Source organism: Pseudopipra pipra, chromosome 5 (genome assembly GCF_036250125.1).
Source record: "Pseudopipra pipra isolate bDixPip1 chromosome 5, bDixPip1.hap1, whole genome shotgun sequence".
Lineage (NCBI taxonomy): Eukaryota > Metazoa > Chordata > Aves > Passeriformes > Pipridae > Pseudopipra > Pseudopipra pipra.
This window is the reverse complement of record NC_087553.1, coordinates 433530-451567: the sequence shown is the minus strand read 5'-3', so window position 1 is coordinate 451567 and position 18038 is coordinate 433530. Positions and strand designations below refer to the sequence as shown.

Below are 18038 nucleotides of genomic sequence, written 5' to 3'. Positions count from 1 at the left end.
AGTGTTTTGGTAACAGATGTAGCCCAGAGGCTGAACTTTGCAGATTGTGTATTGGAATCGAGATGTTTCAGCTTAATCCAGTAAATGCTAACAACAGTTAACTAATTGCACAAAAATCATATCCCCAAATTGCGAGGAAATAGTTACTATTTATGGTTGTACTTTTTTGTCTTTTTCAGCCTGGAGCATCTTGGGGTGGTTGATATTTTGCAAGGGAAGGTGATGCCATTTGGCTTGAAAACCTGAAGTCCAGTTCTCCTAAATCTTGCTGTAGATGGTTGGAAAAAAAAGCAGTAGATGTATTTGAAGGCAGAAATTGTTGTCAGAGACTCAAGTGATAACTATTTTTTCACAACTGCAGCCTTTGAATAAACATTAAACAAAGATGTTGAAAAAGTTGAAAATTCATGTTAGAATTGCTCCAGGCTGATGTAAATTATATATCCAGCACTTAAGCACTTACCCTGTTCTCGTTGACCTCGATAGCAATTACAGAGGTTGTATTTCTCTATAGGGACTGAAGTCTGAACAATTTATCCACATTTCTAGAAGCAAGGAGGCAAGGCCCCTGCACACACAGACCTGCTTTTTAGAGCACAACTTCCCGTGGCCCTTGCAGATGAACCCAGTTGTCATTTCTGCAGAGCTCTTCCCAGTCTGCTGGAAGAAAATGCCGAGCCAGGGTACACTTCTTTGGTTTGTCTTTTGCTGCCATGGGTGAACATAAGGAGTGTGAATCCTGCTGCAGGCTCCCAGTTTGGCTCTAGAGATTGCAGAGAGGCTTGGGGTTGGTGTGGTTGTTTTTAGGTTAGTGTAGCACTGTGCTGTGTTGTGTACACTGCTCTTCAGTGTGCTCTAGGATCCACTTTGTGGTGTTGAACATGCTTTTCAGTGTACAGATGGTTTTAGCATCATAAACTGGCACCAGTGCTCAAACCCAGGGATGAAATAGGCCAGGTAAATCACTTTTTAAGTTAGTCACTGTCGTGCAGTACTACGATAATATCGACTCTTTTTCTGTCCTGTCCTTTCACTTTTGCCTATATCACACTTTAAGTAATTTATTGTGTCTTTTTCACACTGCAAATACGGTGTGAGGAGATGGTGACATGTTTTACCTGCAGTTCGGATGAAGAACAGCCTAATGCATGCAAAAATTACATTATTTAATTATTGATTTTTAATTGAAGTTCTTCTTCTTCTAGAAGAAACAGTTAATTCCCACACCCAGGTAGTTCAGATCCTCTTCCTTTCCCGGGACTCCTCATGAAAAGCCAGTTGTGGTGATTACTTGCACAGAGGCTGCAAGGATTCAGCCACCAACTCCCTCAGAGATCCCCATTCAAATTGACACAGCTTGTGGAGCAGTAGCAGCTCAGAGTGGAGTTCTGCTGATCCCCTGGAGCCATGTGGATCCTGGTTCCATTAGCATTCCCATGCTTTATTCATGACACAGAGATGTCTTAGTTTGTTAAGGAGTATCAGATGGATATCAGAAGGGTTTTTCTGCCATTACAGAGTGATTTTGCTTGTCAGGTTAAACTGTAATAGCTAAGAACTTTGGGGTCTTAATTTCTTTCATGTTGACCTGCCTAGGAAATAACATTTATTTTCTTTAATTAACAAGAGGTGAAATGTAGGCTAGCACTTCCTACTTAACTGTGCTGGAGAATGACTGCGAGTGGCAAAATGAGAGGTTCTTAGCGAGTTTTAGGAGGCTGAAAATGTATTCCACAACTCCTGTTCTGTATGGTATAGCATCCAAAAGGGAGGAATTCATCTGCTGCATGTCAGTGGGTTGCACCCAAAAGAACTCATCCTGCAAGTATTTCAGTAGATTGTACAAAGTTAATACAGGGCATGTATTTTTTATGACTTATAATAGTACAAATGTTTACTGAGGGTTTCATTCAGATGTAGTATCGTTTTAGCATAAACTGTTAAGCTCTTCTTGTATAAGATCAATATTTAAGAATTGGATTTAGGGATTTAATTTTACAAGATACATAGCTCCTATGTATATACAGCTTTATATACCAAATATAAAATTACTTTGGTATATATTTTTCACCTCTAAGTTGGGTACAAGTTCATTGTCCCTTGGAAGAAAAAGCAACACCTTTATTTGGGCTCACAGTACTTTTCATAGGTGAGATCTAAGTGCTCACTGCCAACTCAGGTGTGTTCTCTGTAACCAGAATGTTTGGATTTAGAGCTTGAGTTCAGTAAAATAACACAAGTTTGGGCAAAGGTAGAAATCCTAAGTATTGACCTCCCAGAGTGAGCTTGAGCAGTCTGACCTGATCTGTGAGTGTTGGTGGTGCACAGGAGAACAGCTTTGGATTTGAAGGTTTATCACCACAGGGGAATTTTGTGGCAATCCGTTTTGATCTCCTAGATCAGGATTAAATTATAATACATACCAGGCTGTTTCAAGTTCTGAATTGTCAGTTTTAGGGATGCTTTTCTTTTTAAATAACTGCTTCAAACATATCTTTATTTTAAAATACCTTAAACCTTGTATCATTTGCTCTGATGTTCACATAGACTTAAAGTATGGTTTTGTGCAACAAATGCTCATTAAATATTTAGCCTTACTTGGTAATACATAACAAGAAATTATGTTTAGGTTAAATGTTCATAAAACTTCAGATGTTCATAGTCCCAGAACCCCAAATTTATGATAGCTTTGCAAGCATGTTTTCCTTGTTTTATTTGTGTGGGATTATTTTCCCTCCCGTGGCAGATGGGTGCACTGGCTAGGAATTCTTTACCAAGTGGCAATGAAGTTTTATCTCTTTTTTTCCTTTTCTTAATGCCTCATTTAACAGAACTATTTCTCATGCAGTGTAATATAAATTTTAATGTAATATAAAAATCCTGTCTTTCTTGTGGTTCATTTGCCTTGTAAAGAAGACATAAAGCATCTTTTTCACAAACTGCATTTTTCTCAGAACTTTTTGGCCATGTTTTTCTCCTAGTTCATTTTTTTCCATGAGTATCCCTTTCTAAAATTGTTTCTGAACAACAAACCAAACAAATTTGATTATCATCCTAGAATATACGCAGGGGTTGTCTTTCAGACCCTCATATACTTTTTTTTATTCTTCATTTTTAAAGTAAATAAAAAAGGCAAAATATTTTAAATGTTAAACCAGAATAAAGCATACATAAATTGGTTAAACTTTACTCCCATTTTGTTACAAGAAGTGGTCAGTGTTTATATTCCTAGAGCTCTGTAAAGAGCAATATTAGTAAAAATATCTTTCCCATAGTTTTTAATATACAGTTTTTCAAGAAAGGGTGGGTCTGGTGTTCAGCAGGTGTGATGTTGGACTGTGGCCACCTCAGGTGTCTCAGAATGGCTGTAGGCTTTGCCGTGTCCTTGGGGAATTAGGGTGATGAGAACTGTCCTGGCAGGAGCAGCCCCCGATTGCTGCTGGGAGGTTTTGGGCTCTGCAGGGTGGTGCCTCCCTGTGCAGCTGGGAGTGGTGACCGTGCCAGCCTAGAGCAGGGGCTGCCTCTGGAAGGGCTGGCTGCACAGAGGTGGGGTGGCTTGCTTGGGATAGGTGCCTAACTATGCAGGAGGGTTTATAGGCCCAGCTTTTTGGCTCGTCCAAGTAATGAGGTGAATCCTACTTTGATAATTTTTAGGTTCTGGCTCTGGGTTATGCTCCCACTTTAAGAGGATGTTAATCTCAGTGAAATTGCTTTTACTTATGTTATATAATCCAAACCCAGTGTTTCCTCTTTTCCTCTGTATTCTCCTATTTTTCCTGGTTTATACTTAGGCATTTTCCCCAGCTGAAAGAATACCAGCAATGCAAAATGCAGGTTTTTCTTGTCCTTGAAATCTGCATATGTGTGCTTATGAGATCAAGCAAAGGTTTGGCCGTTCCACTATCAGGGGTGCGTGTTTCCTGGGGAGGGAATTCTGGGTGCTTGGACAGCCAGCTCAGTGCTGTGTGTTCAGCCTTGAAGTGCAGACATCCCATTGCATTCCAAACTGTACTGCCAGCCATGGCTGAGTTTGGAGTCCTGTCCCCCCTGGGATGTGGAGCTGTGCTGGCTGGGAGGGTTCCCGGCAGTGCTGAGGGGATCTTGCCCTGACTCCATCAGCAGGGGGATGGGGGTGTTCTTACCCCGAGGGAACACCAGACACCGCTTCCAAAGGCAGGCTGGGTGCTGGCTTGATGCATAAGGGATCCCATGGATAATGAAATTGATAGTATATGGCTCTTTATTACTTGAGCTGAGTAAATCAGGGAGAGCTGTGCCCCCCCTGAGCTCAGGGGGTTTGGACTATTTGGGATTCTAGCTCAGTAACCAGAGTATCGACAAAGGCTGAAAATACACCACACATCTGTTAGCAATTGCCTGATTTTGATGGTGTATTTCCTGAAGAGTTATGGTAATGGCAGGAATTGTGAGAAGGTTAAAAGATGGTTGAAATTTCCAGCTAGCCTTCTCCTACTGTGTTTTCTTTTAGACTCATGCAATTGCTTGCATTAAGGTCAGCTGTTTTAAAGTAGCTACAGGAACAGAGTTTTGAGTTACAAGAGTCTTTTGTGATGCCTCTAAATGTCAATAACTCGCTTAGCATTAGATGATCAACATATACGAAGATTCCCAGGCTAGGTAACTAGCAGACAGAAATGGATTAGTTTTTGTGACTGCAGAACAAATAATGTAACACCAACACACAATTAATTGCACATTTCAGCACAATAAATTTGAAGGGATGTAGCTAATAGATTGCAGGACTGGTCGTTGACTTAATGAGCATGTCAGGAGTGCTGACACCTAGAGAGCAGTGAACTGGTAAATTGAAGATGATCTGCTTTTTCTCAGTCTCTGATCATTTACTCAGCCACACGCACGTTACTGGGCCGTTGCTGCTGTTTGCAGGTTCTGCCTTTCTAGGACAGGTGCTGGTTTTCATTTGTTTGCCCTTTAACAAGTCTGAAGAAAGGCCTGGTAAATGCATCTGGTGGAGTTCTTCAGGCAGTCGATGAGATGTGGTTATAAGTTACTACGACAGTAGCTGTGATGTCGATCCTGTCGCTTGCTGAGGGATTCTCCCCTGTCTGCTCTGTCCTACTGGCAGGCTAAAAGAACTTGAAGATTCATTTTCTTGCAGCCAGTGAGAAAAGTTAAAAAAATTAATAATCGAGAGAATAGAATGTTCATCTAAGTAGGAAAGCTGTAAACTTACCCTATTTTTCCTTTGCTGTGCTTTTTCAGAAGTCTTTGCCAGTGGTTTTTGCCGGTGTGTTCCCTTGCTTCCTCCCCCTCCCCTTTCACTCTTGTATAACCTTCCCCTTCCTGAGGAACTTTGTATTTTCTTTTTCAGCACATTCATAATCGTTTCCTTGTCTCATTCCTGTCTCTTTGCTTACATTCTTTCTTTGCTCCTGAAATGCTTAAACTCATTCTCTTATCAAAATTAGCTCCTTATTTTTTTCCTGTCTCAAGTGAACTCCAAGCCTTTTGTTCTGTCTGTCAGCTGAAACCCAGAGCCATGTGCTCGCCCATGGCCAGTGGTGGTGAGTCTTGGGCTAGTTGAGGGAGTTAGCAAAGGGCAAAAGCTGCAGCTTCCTTGTTGGAGGAGAAGGAATGTGAGAGAGGCCTCCTTGATGTTCTTTGTTCAGTCTGGTGCTGTGGACTTCATATTTTGACGTCTTTCTGTCTCACCTGTGGAAAAGTTACCATGAGTTGTATCTTGGCATGCCAGGGAACCACATAGAAAATAATTCAGCAATTACCAAAACCCCTGTATCGTGATAGAGACCTAAGTGAATAGAATAAAAAGATTTTTCTAGATAAATGATAGAGATCTGTGACTGCTCTCTCAGAATATGTATTGTATAAACTCCTGTGATACTTAATCAGTAAAAATGGCAACATCTGTGATAACATCTTCCCAACTGTGGTGCTGCAAAGCATACCAGACTAACTCCTGGAAAAGCAGGAGCTGATTTTAAAATAAAGATCAAAGGAACTATGTTGTGTAATGGCAGAAGATCTATTGAAATCTGCTGTAGCATAAATTCATAGGTTTTAATGTGAATGAAATTGTAGACTCAGATTGAAGTAATGAAGTAGGATGCATATTCTAGTCACAAAAACTGTGCCTGCCTTAAAATAATAGATGTCAAAACCAAAGGGTGTTTTTGTGATTACAGCAAGTGCATTACCTGCCTTGCCTTGTAGTTGTTAAAACTTCCTAAAGGACCTTCCTCAGCACAAGCACAAAGGAGATAGCTGACCTCTGTTGAGAAAGAGCACTAAGAAACACCAGCATCTGCTCCTTTACCTTTCAGTACAGTCCTTTGGATTACCAGAATTTTTAACCAAGAATTCTTATTTATGGGTGACTTCTTGCATGCTGTTTTGAAAGCATTGTCCCTGGTGGTTAGGAAGTTCCAGCTAGTTACGTTTTTTCCACTCATTCTTGGCTGTAACCTTTGATAAAGCTCTGTGTGTGATGACCACCAAATACGGTGCACCTGCCTCACAATGATTCCCATTACTGCGAAGGTGAGGTCTTGTGGTAGCCCGTTAACAATGGTTTATGTCCATTTTTGCCTGCTTTTTAACATATTTCTCCACTGAGTGACTTCCATTAGCATCTCTCAGAGTTTGGTTAAAGGTCTTTATTCAGCATGTTAAGTTCAATATCTGTTGTATTGTGGCCTTGTGTGTGTGAGAGGGTTGGTGGACAGGAACAGATTTGCAGGAGCTCTGGCAGGGCTGATGGCTGTTTGAGGGCACAGCCACCCGTGCGGCAGCACCTCGGTGCTGCTCCTCTTGTCGTTCCGTCAGGTTCACAGGCTGCTTTCCGAAGCTTTTCAAGGGTAATGCAGGAACCTCTGGAGGCGTTACGGCCCTGCCGACACGGCCCTTCCAGCCCCTGCACCACCTCAGCCCCCCTCAGCCTCTGCCATCTTCCCCTGGGGGGCCGGCCACCATCTTCCCTGAGGGGGCCGGCCGCCATCTTCCCTGAGGGGGCCGGGCGCCATCTTCCCCTGGGGGGCCGGCCACCATCTTCCCCTGGGGGGCCGGCTGCCATCATCCCCTCGGGGGCCGGCCGCCATCTTCCCCTCGGGGGCCGGCCGCCATCTTCCCTGAGGGGGCCGGCCGCCATCTTCCCTGAGGGGGCCGGCCGCCATCTTCCCTGAGGGGGCCGGCCGCCATCTTCCCTGAGGGGGCCGGCCGCCATCTTCCCTGAGGGGGCCGGCCGCCATCTTCCCTGAGGGGGCCGGCCGCCATCTTCCCTGAGGGGGCCGGCCGCCATCTTCCCTGAGGGGGCCGGCCGCCATCATCCCCTGGGGGGCCGGCCGCCATCATCCCCTCGGGGACCGGGCACCATCTTCCCTGAGGGGGTGTCGAGGAGAACTCGACAGCCCGAGCTGTGTGGTACATCTTCCTGCACCTTCCTTCTAAAATGTGCTCACGGGCAAGGCAGGGCAGCCTGCAAACTGCATCCCAGATTCAGTATTATTTAGCGACAACACAAAACCGAGAGGTTTTTTCCGTACAGAACCACAAAACTGCAGGGGTCTCCTGGTGTCTGTGATCGTTCATTCACCTGCCCAAGACTCTGGATGAAGGCATTGCCTTGGCCCCAGTTCAGGTGGCTGCACACAAAAACTTAATGATGAAAAAGCAAATACAGGAGGAAGTTCTTCAAATCTGAAAGTCCCCATCCCTTCCTCTGCACTGTGGAGGCTGTAGCAGAAGTGTTTCACTGGAGAGTTGTTAAAGGAGCTGGGCACTGACGGCCTGCACACTGTTCTCCCACTTCAGAGGGTAAGTTCACACTGGTTTCTGGACATTCTGGGGGAGGGAAAAGTGCTGCATGACAGACAGATATGGCCTTTTCAGTACTAGGGGAGATAAGGGGAGTCAGAAAAATCATTTAAAGTCAAACTCTGCCGTTACTGTGTCTGCTGCACAGTTTGTGATGTTGTAAATCATGAAGCAGAAAGAAAAAATCTGACAGCTCTAGAGGAGATTGCATGCACTTAGTCTGGCCTGTGCTTCATTTTTTAGAGGTGATTCTCTGCCACATTCTGGTTGCTCCTGTGAAAGGCGATTTTTAATTTTTTTGGCTGTGTCAGCACTGTCAGTTCACAAACTAATCTAGCAGTAAATCAAGATGCTCTGTATTTGAGTGTTCTGCTGTCTCAGAGCCAAGAAGACTTCTCTCTGTATGTCGCTTCACTTGCTCCTACAAAGAACATCCCTGCTATTACTGGAGTGACTCCAGTCAAAAGGAGTAGCACTGTCTTTGTGCAGACTGGCTTTGATCAGGACTGTGGCCTGTTCAGAAAACAGAGGTTAGTGCCAACTCAGCTGAGCTCTGCTGATTTGCAGGTGATGGGAGAAGGGTCATACCAAGCAGGTGACTAGCACAGCTGGATTTTGTGTCTGCTAGGAACAAAATATGGTCAGCTAAATGCACGTGCAAGTGACCCAGAGCACATGGAGGTGGCTGTTTCTCATTGTGAGCTCAGGTGCAGGTGGTGTGCGGGAGATCTGTGTCTCGTGGCAGTGCTGGATGCAGCCAGCAGGGCTGAGGCCATGGTAGTTGTTTCCCCAGGAAAAAGGAGAGTGTGTGTCTGTGTGTACAGGTACCCATGAGCCAGAGTGCACTTGGGTCATGGAACGGGTTTGAAAAGCTAAACATCCATAAGGCTTAAAAGGTGCAGAAAGAAAAAATAAATCTCAGTATCTCTCACTGAGCTTGTGTTTGCTTAGCCAAAGGTGCACAGTAAGTAAACCAGGGATCAGAGTTTGAAGCCCAGAGACCTGTGCTGTGAGCTTGTCCTGCAGAAGGCAGATGGGAACAGCTCTGCGAGCACGTGGCACTGAGAGAGCTGCACGCTGAGGCCAGTTCACTTCGTGCCACGGCAGCTGGGAGAGCAGGGTTAGAGCTGATACCTCTGCCACAGAACAGGCACAGCTGGCATTTAGTCCCAGTGAGTCTACCTTGGATACACTGGACAACTAAATTCTGTAGAAGATGTGAAGAAAAACCTAGGTGGGAAACACTCGCTATCCACTTTTTATTTTGGAAGTGACATACATATTTGTCTGATACAATTTGTGAATGTGCACAGCCCTGTAAAAATAGAAAAATAAATGCTGGCTTTCTAGTATTCCATATTGATTTGGGAAGTTTGAAATGTTAATGTTTCTAAGTTGATTTAAGGTACGTATTTGAGAATTCCTGGCCATGTCGACAACCTCTCCATGCAGTAGTGGTGCTGGGAGCTGTTTTGCAAATGTTTCTAACCCATTTAATGCTAAATAGCACCCAGTTTGTTAACAGAGAATTTTGTAGCTGTATAAATATACTTTGTTGTGTGCAACCTGATGCAGTTCATAAAATATTTTTAACTCCACACAATATACAAAGATTAAATAACAAACGTTAAAACTGAGAATGATATAAATGTAGATCTTTGCTTATCCTAGGCTGGAGCATTCTGAACTAGAAGTTCAGAATGAAAGGAGAAACTATAATGTTACAGAAGTAGAATGTGGTTAATAGATCTAAGGCCAGGCAACTAAACTAACTAAATTAGGGTATTTAATATCCTGTCTTGGCATGATTCCAATTGTGTTATGTATTTTGGTGCAGATCGCTCATACATGTTCACTCTAAGCCTATTCCCTGCTGTTTTGGAATATTGTCCTTCCCCTCTCATTGAACTGAGGTTCCATGTGAGCACACAAAGCTCAGAAGGACAGCTGTAATGATACTGCTATGATTTCATTGACAGCACAGCTATCAAACACTGCTGCCCAAGGCTGGAATTTGCAACTAAATCTGCAAATTAGGTGAAGAGCTAAAATAGCAGTAGGTGCCTGTCTGCATCCTTAGGCACCTAAGTACCTTTCAAACAGCCCCATAGCCACTCTGTTTTTGTAGAACAGCAGTGATAATCATTCCTCACTTTGCAGTTATCCTGGGAACACTGAGACACTGAGGTGTCTCAATTCCACCGCAGAAGGGGCAGCAAAGGAGAGGATCCTTCCTGTCCCTTTTACTCCTGTTAAGGCAGCCTGTCGTGCTGACTCCTGGTGTGTCACGGGCAGAGCACCACTTTGGCTTGTGTAGAGCAGAATCCATGGAGCCAGGAGTCAGGGAAGGCTGTGGAAGGAGCACGCTGTATTTGGCATTGCATGTTTTAAATGGTCACTCTGTCTTACTGTCTTATAAGCCCCCATTTCTACCTGAGTTGGGGTGGAAACCTTGCAAATGCAATGACTGCCCTCAAAGCAGCCGTGGATAGGAGTGGGTTTGTCTCGTGTGGACGGTCAGTGGGGGTTCCTGGTGCTCTGGCTGATTCCATGGCACTGCCCTGGGTTCCCCTTCTGTCCCATCCCTGCTCCCCTGAGCAGAGATGCAGGGTCTGTGTTTAGAACTGCTTGCAGTGGGGAGCTGGGAGGAATAGCTGCTTTTCACTTGCCTCTGCTTCTGGCATGGGTCTTTTCCCCACAACTCCTGAGCCTCTGTGAAAGAAATATGGCTTAAAGCAAAACTAAATGCACAACCTAAGTGTAGTAATGAACAAAAAGTGAGAGTATTATAAAAAGACGTCCTGAAGGATTTATAAATGTTTCCTGTCTGCGGCTCATATGGGAACATTGACTACATAAAGCAAAATGACTTAGACTGTAGATTTTTATACTGACTGTATGAAATTAATGGTTTAAGGAGAAATTAAACCAAATTCTCCTTGTTACTGTTATAGCCCTACAAGTACTATTTTGAAGATAGTATTTGCCTCAGATTAATTCTGACATAATTAGTCTGTGTCTGGAAACAGAACATTTTTAATAGACAGCACAGCTGAAAAACAGTTGTTTTAACTATAGGAAACTTCTTTTTCCTCCCTGGTCACAGGGTCTTTTCTCAAAGAAGTTATTGTGGTGATGCTACCTTGAGTTTTCTCTATTTCATCAAAGTGTTTGAAGATGGTCATTAGGTCACAGGCTATTTTTTATGTACAGAAGGAACCAGTACAGATTCAGATAATCTTATGGAAGAACTAGTAATTATTTTAATTACAGCAGCTATGTTGTAAGTTGCAATAAAGAGGTAGTGCACATTCCCTTGCAGATTTACATGCCCACATCTGCATTGTAGGACATACTTTTCTGCACATGAGTAGTTTGCTTATTACCTTTAATAAAAAAAAAATCATGATTTGTAAAAGCTGATTTTAAACTTCAAAGTAGGAATTAATTTTTTTCAAAAGTTAGCCAGCAGCAGCTCCAGAGTTGAAAAAAATAAAAGACTTTTAGTTGGCAAAGTCCAGATGAAACTCTTAATAGAAAAAGGATACTATGTGAAAAAGTCCCTAAGATGCCTGTTGTCTCTTAATATTAGGCAGAAGACTATTTCCCAAAGGTTTGCAGGTTTGAAAGCTATTTGTGTTTGGCATCTTTGGTGTCGATGATGAACATGGAAAGTGGGATGGGTTCCTGCACGAAGGGCTCTCCCTTTGAAATATGAGATGGCAAATCATTTCTTTAAACCCACTGGTTGGCAGAGCCTGGGAAATAAATGTAACAGTGCGTGGAAAAAATGCAATCTAGAAGTTCTCCAAGTAGGCTCCTCAGTGGAGAGCTGGGATAGAGGGGGAGGGAGGTGCAATGATAATAAGAAGTACAGAAATGAATTAGTGGTGTACAGAAGGGGAACGGGGAGGGTTTCCCCCCGTCTTCAGTATAAGAATTTGGCAACATTCACAGTGCAATAAAACATTGCAAACAAAACATAATTTTCTTCCTTTAAAACATATCCTGCAGTTAAACCAAAGACGTTTTTGAATTCAGGTGCACAGAGAACTGTTGAAACACAGGATGAAGTTGTGAAAATCCTGGTGGTTCACTGGTATGCAATGGCATCCCTCAGTTCTCTGCAGCTCAGGATGTGTCTCGTAGTGCTTCAGCTATGTAGTCTGCTATGAGGCTGTTATGGAGTGACTTAGCCAAACCAACTGTATGGGATGGAGTGACTTAGCCAAACCAACTGTATGGGATGGAGTGACTTAGCCAAACCAACTGTATGGGATGGAGTGACTTAGCCAAACCAACTGTATGGGATGGAGTGACTTAGCCAAACCAACTGTATGGGATGGAGTGACTTAGCCAAACCAACTGTATGGGATGGAGTGACTTAGCCAAACCAACTGTATGGGATGGAGTGACTTAGCCAAACCAACTGTATGGGATGGAGTGACTTAGCCAAACCAACTGTATGGGATGGAGTGACTTAGCCAAACCAACTGTATGGGATGGAGTGACTTAGCCAAACCAACTGTATGGGATGGAGGGACTTAGCCAAACCAACTGTATGGGATGGAGTGACTTAGCCAAACCAACTGTATGGGATGGAGGGACTTAGCCAAACCAACTTTATGGGATGCAGCTCTGGGGAGTCCAGGGAGTAAGGGCCTCTCCTGGGTGCATCTCCTCACTTGCTACATTGGGCACAGTTGTTATAATCCCTCTTTCTCCCCAGAGAGGATTTTCCCTTGCATATACACGTGTGTGTGTACATAAGTAAAATTAGGATTGATATCTTAAATGTCAAGTGACAGTGTATATCCACTCAGTTCAAGCTGTAACTACTTACAGCAGTCATTAAAAATCAGTGTTTATAAAGAGCATTACCTGCCTGTAACAAAATTGCTTGGGGAGATTTACAGGGTGATGTCTGGTGGGTGACAGATCAGGGCAGCGCTGAGACATGATTTTGAAATATGTGCTTGTCTCTCTGGGTATCCTTAAAGAGAATAAAGGAATTTCCTTTTTAAGGAAAAAGAAAAGAAAAATTGTAGCTTGCAGGGAATTCAGAGTAGGAAAATTTTAAATCTGTCAGCAGTGGTGGTGTTTGGAGGTTTCACGAGCAATGCATGAAATAATGTTCACTGAGCTGGAGAACAGCAGTATCTGGTAAAGAACCTTTCGAGGTTTCAGTGCCCAGCATTCCTTTTCCAAGCACAGTTCTTAGCACTGTGTCGGGGCTTGAGGGTTGTTGGCAAAGTGTTTTTCCATCCTTGGCTTGCAGAGCACAGCATCACAGAAGGCAGGATTCAAAGAGCCCCCCAGATGTTCTGTTGGCCCCTCCTTTGCCTGGAGAAAGGATAAACTGTACTTAGTTCATTCCCAACAGATGCCTGTCGAACCTGTTCGTAAAACTCTAATGAGCGAGATCCCACAGTCTCCCTGGACAATCCATGGCAGCACTTCATGCTATTAATCCTTCCTTTTCTCTTCCCCCTGCCCAAGTAGCCTAAATCTCCCCACATTGTTCATGTTATGTGATGATCTGGAATGCAATTCTGTTTGCTTTTAGAAAACTGCATGAGCAACTTGGCTGTGGATGACGTTCAGTTCCCTTGGCAGTCTCACACTCGAATCCTGCACTAGGAAATTCTTGCCAGTTCTTTGTGATTTTCGGGTCTGTCTCATGATACTCAGTGTTTTTCCTGAAGCTGCAGTTACTGAGCCACAGATCTTCACTTTTATTACAGAAGGAAAAAAAGAATCAAATGTCCCTGCTCAGGAAAATGCTTGCAAAGACTTACTAAAAAAAAAACCAAAGGAGTTGTCAACCAGTGTTTTCAAGTCTGCTTTGTAAATTTTTAGGCTTTTGAAATATTTGGGCTTCAAAGTATTAGAGATTTTGATCCCAAAAGTGCATGAAGGTCAGGTAACTTGTCTGGGTCTGAGCAAGCACAGCACAATCAGCCCAGAGAAGTGAATTCTAAATCTTGGTAGTCTAAAAATGCAAAAATATTTTTCTGTTGCTTTCAAAATCAGCATAGAGTTGAATACTACACTGCCCTGTAGAGCCCAAGGTGAACTGTACTTTATGAAACCGTGGTATTTGCAATCACAGCATCATTCTAATACCAAACTGTGCTAAGGAGTGTAGTGTTTGCCTTGAAAGAATGGAAGGTTGAAGTGGTTCAGAAAGTTTGGTACACAGGGAACTGCATTCCTATAAAAAGGAAAATACTGAGATAAAGTGTTCAGATGGGGCAGCTCATTTTCAGGAGGAATGTGGGAGGGATATTCATTCCTGCTTTGTCACATTTACATGTTTATTTTTCAAAATGAGCGTTACTTCATTTTCGTATTACTTTTTTCACATAGATGTTACTTGTTATGACAAATAAAGTAACCTCATACATGTAACCAATACTAGGTTATAAGGATCTGTGTCTTAAAAAAATGCTTAGGATTTTATAGATCTGCAGTCAAGTGGAGTGACTTGTTTCAGAAGAGTTTTACAAAGTTCTTCAGAAAATAGCATTACAGAAAGGATTGAGGGGGAGAGAAATGCCAACTGTCCCTCAGTTTGTATGTTATTAACACATACCAGATGTCTCTCTTACAGGATAGATTACGAGTTGTGACTGAATGAATTTTAGTAAAAAACCCGTAACTTTTCAAGTCAGTGAAATATTAAATGCTCTGAGTATTTTTTTCTCTGTATCGCTTGTAAGTTTGCTACGGTGTTCAAAATAGGTTTGGGTTTTTTCTCCTCCTCTTGCCCCAAACCAAAATCCATCTGGTGTTCGTTGGCTTTCTGCAGATGATGGCTGGACTTAGTGGCTTTGACCCTGGTTCATTTTGATTAAGCTTGTTAGTATTTTATGGTTTTAGTATCTGTTTTACAACATTTTCATTACTGTGTATTTTATTAAGGTTCAAGTGGTTTGTATTTTTATGGTTGCATCTGGTCTGCATAAACTCTGCTCCAGTTTAAAAAGCTGCTTGTCTCCATCCTGGGCATGGGGAATTCTGAGGAATAGTAGGATGTGTGTGTCAGTCACAGGTTGCACCTAGAAAACTCTTGCTTCTGACTAGCTAATTTGGCTTTGGGCAGCAATAATCTTACTGCCCAAAGTATGGAAAAGGCTGTCTGTCTGTCTTCATGCCTTTGTGTTTGGTTACACGTGGATGTTTCATATTGCCACGCTTCAGTATTTTGCAATGTTTGCCTTGAAAACAAGAGCAGTTATTCTTGAGAGGTGGTTCAGGATGCCATTGGGGCAAGCTACAGGATCCAAACACACTGCTGGATCCTTACATTTTTTAGTCAGTGTTTAAGAAGAAATCCTGCCTATATCAGAGTCAGGGAATCTTCAGTTTAATTACCCATTAAGTTGATAAGTTGTTTTTCTCTTGATAATCATACAAGTTGCTGATTGGCTTTGGCGTTCAACTGGCTGCATGTTGTATAAGCTTCTCCTGCCTATACTGCTTGATTAATAATGTTTAAACAGGGGAGAAAAGGATGCTTGCCTATTTTAGTCCCATAGGTGGTTATATTTCTGAAAGGCAAAATAGGAGGACTTCAAATGTAAATTTAAATAATACTGTATTGAATAACTAGTCTCTGAGACTGTAAATGCACTGACAGTGTATCCCAAGTCCTTCTTGGTTTTATCGTATCCTTTTTCAAGTGTTTGTTCTAGAACCCTGAAAATTTGAGGGAGTCCTTACCTGACTTTATTTAGAGGCATCTGTTTGTAAACCATTTGCTGCAGGACTGAAATACTTCTGGTCCTTCCCAATCTCTCCTACCAGATGAATTCTGTTAATGACTTGATTGTCCCAGTATGCCCTAGGTATATAAACACACACGAACACAAATATTTTTGTGCACACAGATGAGCACACAAAGTTTTGCAAACAGTAAGATGGGAGTAAAACGTATTTGTTGGTGCTGATAAAGAAGTTGGACTAATAGACTCTGATGGGTTTTAATTTCCACTTCAGGTCAGTCAGTGATTTGAAGGTGGTGTGTACCAGCAAAATCTGTCAGTGTCACGACTCAAGAAAGGACAAAGTGCCTGGTTAATTCCCTGGTGTGTCTGTGCTCTGTGCAGTGTTGGGGACCTCAGCTTTCCTGTGCTTAGCCAGAGCGGTGGCACTGGGTGGGACTGCAGGAGTATTGCCACAGCACAAAGCACAGCAGTTGGCTGATGTGCACCTGTGCTCTGAAAAGAGTAAGTTTATGTCTGCAAGGTTTTGGTCTCGTTGCTGCAGGACAGCCCTGCCAATGAAAAAGCAAAATGAAGGTTAAATCAACAGCTGCTCCTTGCAGAGTCCTGTCAGTGCCATCCAGCTGGGGCTGGGTGGAGTTCCATTCCCCACCACTCTCGAGTGCTTTACACACAGTGGACAGCCCCTGTCCAAGCCATGGACTGCCAGGTTCTCCACGAGAATGTTGTGGGAAATGCTGTCAGAGGCTTTATAAAGTCCATGTAGACACGTTACAGTCCTTCGCTCATCCGTAAGGGTGGCAGCCTGCTTCAGGATTTGCAGCCTGCCTGGACTCCTGTGCCCTTCAGGAATGCCTTCCCAGGGAGCCTGCCAGCCTGTCTCCTGTCTGTTGTGTTGTGCGCTCAGGTGACCCGAGCGATAGCATGTGCTGCCCCGGGAATGTTCCCGGGAAGGCGGGACCGCTCCCTGTGCAGCGGCGGCGGGACACCCGCGCGGGCAGCGGGGCCCGCAGGGGGCGCCAGAGCGCAGCGGCGGGGGGGGGGGCGAGACGGGAGAGCGGGGTGGGACGGGGGGAGACAGGTGGGACAGGGGAGACAGGGGTGTGTGAGACAGGTGTGTGTGAGACAGGTGTGTGTGGGACAGGTGTGTGTGAGACAGGTGTGTGTGAGACAGGTGTGTGTGAGACAGGGGTGTGTGAGACGGGTGTGTGTGAGACGGGTGTGTGTGAGACAGGGGTGTGTGGGACAGGTGTGTGTGGGACAGGTGTGTGTGAGACAGGGGTGTGTGAGACAGGGGTGTGTGAGACAGGGGTGTGTGAGACAGGGGTGTGTGAGACAGGGGTGTGTGAGACAGGGGTGTGTGAGACAGGGGTGTGTGAGACAGGGGTGTGTGAGACAGGGGTGTGTGAGACAGGGGTGTGTGAGACAGGGGTGTGTGAGACAGGGGTGTGTGAGACAGGGGTGTGTGAGACAGGGGTGAGAGAGACAGGGGTGAGAGAGAGGGGAGACAGGTGTGTGTGAGACAGGGGGGACAGGGGGGAGACAGGTGTGTGTGAGATGGGAGACAGGTGTGGGACAGGTGTGTGTGGGACAGGTGGGAGACAGGTGAGACAGAGGGGAGACGGGTGTGAGACAGGTGGGACAGAGGGGAGACGGGGGGGAGACGGGGGTGAGACGGGGGTACGGGTGTGAGACAGATGTGAGACAGGTGGTACAGAGGTGTGAGACGGGTGGTACAGAGGTGTGAGACAGGGGAGACAGGTGGTACAGAGGGGAGATAGGTGGTACAGAGGTGGTACAGATGTGAGACAGGTGAGACGGGTGGTACAGATGTGAGACAGGTGAGACGGGTGGTACAGATGTGAGGCTGGTGTGAGACGGGTGACTCCCAGGTGACCCACGGGTGATCCGTGCGTGAGCCGCGGGGAGGGCTGGCCCAGAGCCTGCCTATCCCACCTTCCAGACACAGCCTGGGGCTGCAAAAGGCCGGGCTGCACGACTGCAAGCACCAGGCTCTGCGGGATCTTTGGGGAAAGGTTATGTCCGAGTATATTTAGTGTTTGTCTGCGAAGCTTCCAACGTTTCCGTAGCTGCATAGTATGAAGAATTCTGATGTCCTGTTGAAGAAATTCACTGTAGCAAAGTGGAGAAGTATTAATTTTAATTGTGGTTTGTCCAGTAAATAAACCCTTTAAGCTGGTTCTCTCTGCAGAGATCTTAGTTGACATCTGGTCACTCAGTATGAGAAATTGCAAATAACTCACATGCTGTGAATGTATTTGGTATTGCCTTTTCTTTGGTGATGTGTGTGTTAGGGGGGTGGGTGTTCCCAGCAGAGGAACAAGGAGGAGCGAGTTTAGGAGGTTCAATTTTCATCTTTATCTTAACATCTGCTTTGGTACCATCTGCACTTTAGGGAGCATATGCAGCACTGTCCTTGCTCCATGTGCCTTGTGGTGGTGTTCTGTGTACTTTTCATGGGGGGGTGGTATTTTTATA

At 44.4% G+C, this 18038-nt stretch overlaps 1 protein-coding gene across 1 annotated transcript in view; it reads left to right on the top strand.

Moving 5' to 3' along the window:
* The first annotated feature begins 7312 nt into the window (after nucleotides 1-7312).
* LOC135413923 (uncharacterized) overlaps nucleotides 7313-18038 on the top strand; it is a 193153-nt gene continuing 182427 nt past the window's right edge. Inside the window, exon 1 of the transcript XR_010430494.1 lies at nucleotides 7313-7812. The gene's annotated coding sequence lies outside the window, so the exon portion shown is untranslated. The remainder of the gene's footprint in view (nucleotides 7813-18038) is intronic.